The 2,225-nt window shown below is 40.0% G+C and overlaps 1 long non-coding RNA gene across 1 annotated transcript; it reads left to right on the top strand.

The window, feature by feature from the left end:
• Nucleotides 1–294: 294 nt before the first annotated feature.
• LOC148315646 (uncharacterized) lies at nt 295–1,506 on the top strand. The gene is made up of 3 exons (XR_015840728.1): nt 295–435; nt 525–1,038; nt 1,136–1,506. It is a non-coding gene; the product is annotated as an uncharacterized LOC148315646 (long non-coding RNA).
• Nucleotides 1,507–2,225: the final 719 nt, after the last annotated feature.

Below are 2,225 nucleotides of genomic sequence, written 5' to 3'. Positions count from 1 at the left end.
GGAAAAAGTAAATAGCTCATCATTAAACATATCTTTCTTTGTAAAGTCAGTTAATGTTGTAATTTTACTCCACTCCACTTTGAACAGGTTCTTTCTTCTGGAGAACAAGTAGTTTATCCCAGAATGGAGGAACCAATTTTCGTTGGATCGTCTTCCATCCGCATATTGGACACCCGTCCCTCCATCTTTATTCATAAAAATAATCGGCCACCGTCCCCGTCCTTTTAAAGGGCTTCTCTCCTTACTTTTCACCAGACCTTAAAAAAAAAGAAAAAATGGGGCGCAAGGGTAACCGCGTGGTAGAGAGCCTAAACAGCAGAGGCTTTCTAATTTCTGCTTTGGCTTCAAGTCCTGGGGGCGCCAAAATTCGTACACCATGTAACACTGACAGCGTAACCAGGGTGACAACCGAGCGGGACTTTGCTTCTTTCTTGCGTAAGTGACCAGAAAAGAACTTGTGCACTATTTAAAATTTCTTTCGAAGCATTTGTCCTCACCACTTCCTTTATTTATTTTTTTCATAGACATTCTTCACATTGCCTGTCCACTCTATTCAACCAGAAAAAGAAGAGATGGAAACTCAGTCACCCTGGTACAGAGTCTCGATGTGATGTGGCCATGCTTGCCTGATGAAGGAAGGACTTGCTGACACATTCAGAAGGTCCATGGCAACATGTTCTCCGAAGGATAAAGTCAAGTCTGTTCTCTATCCTCTTCAGACCATTTCTATTTATTGAAAAGAAAAGGCTAGTAGCTCATCAAATGCGTCTTTTTTTGTAAAGCCAGTAAATGTTGTAATTTTACTGCTCTATACTTTTAACAGGTTCGTCATTCTAGAGAAAGAGCAGTTCAACCCAGAATGGATGTAACCAGTTTGTGAGATGTTTTAATATACTGTGAGCCATGGCCAAGCCTGTCTCAGAACTTTGCAGCTGATCCTGTATTTTCCTTTTCTCTCCCAAAAGATTTGGAGAACAGGTGCCAAACCATGTACATCATGGGACACTGACTCCGTGCAGGACTTCTCTTCTTTCTTGTGTAAGTGGTCGAGTAGGACTTTGTCAGGAAACATTGTCCATATTTTAACACTTTGTCAGCTTTTGTTCTCACCACCTCCTTTATTTCTTGGGGTTAGAACATTCTTTATGTTGCTGCGGCTACACATGCACCTATTTGTCCAGACGAGGAAAAGATGGAAGCTCAGTCACCTTGGTACAAGCCCTCGATGAGATGTGGCCATGCTTGCCTGATGAAGGAAGGACTTGCGGACACGTTTAGAAGGTCCATGGCGTCAAATCTGTTTTCTGTTCTCTTCAAACCATTTTTTTATTTTTTGAAGTCAGGTGATCTAAAACAATTCCTGTAAGTTCTCTGTACAGATAGATTATATAAATTACGGTACTGCCATTAAAGATAAAAGATAAAGATAAAGATGTCCTTTATTAGTCCCACAATGGGGAAATTTGAGGTGTTACAGCAGCAAAGATATAGATCACATTATTAGTTAGAATGATTATTAGAAAGGTTGCTGTTTGAAAGAATTAGTGGATGCAATAGCTGTGTGCATATTAATTTCTCTCTCTCTCATATATATATATATATATATATATATATATATATATATATATTATATATATATATATATATATATATATATATATATATATATATATATATATATATATATATCTATCGTCTTCAAAAACCCGAAAACTCAAGTTTTTTACTATCTGTTGTATACAACCTCTGACCTGTGACAATCTCTCCGCTGGTCGAGACACTCGCGGTTCATGGAAGAAGTCTGTGTTCTCTCCGGAGGAGGATGGCCGAGGACCGGCCTCCTGGAAGAGAGGACTTTTCACGATGACGCCGTTTTCAGTCGTCGTCAATCGTCCACCGCAGATCACACGTTTTCATCCGGCAATCGAAGGACCAAGTAATGTTAAGGATGTTTCTATCAAAACAAGCCTGAACAAATGAATCAACCAGCCAAGATTGTCTTTGATCACGCGCGGAGCAGCCCCCTGCAGTCAGAGGAGAAGCTGGAGCTTCCTGCTCCCCGCATGGCTTTTATTTGCAACATAGCATAAGCAATTTGAATATGCAATTCATACAGAATGGAAAACTTGACATTTGACTCCATCACACTCGCCCACACTCTTCCTGCCTATTCTAACGGTTTCAGCTTACAAGACACCTTTTGGTTCACACTTCTGCTTATTCTA

Source organism: Idiotropiscis lumnitzeri, unplaced genomic scaffold (assembly GCF_059441095.1).
Source record: "Idiotropiscis lumnitzeri isolate Australia: NSW breed Sydney's pygmy pipehorse unplaced genomic scaffold, RoL_Ilum_1.0 HiC_scaffold_68, whole genome shotgun sequence".
NCBI lineage: Eukaryota > Metazoa > Chordata > Actinopteri > Syngnathiformes > Syngnathidae > Idiotropiscis > Idiotropiscis lumnitzeri.
Note: the sequence above shows the minus strand (reverse complement) of the source record. Positions and strands in the feature narration are given on the sequence as shown.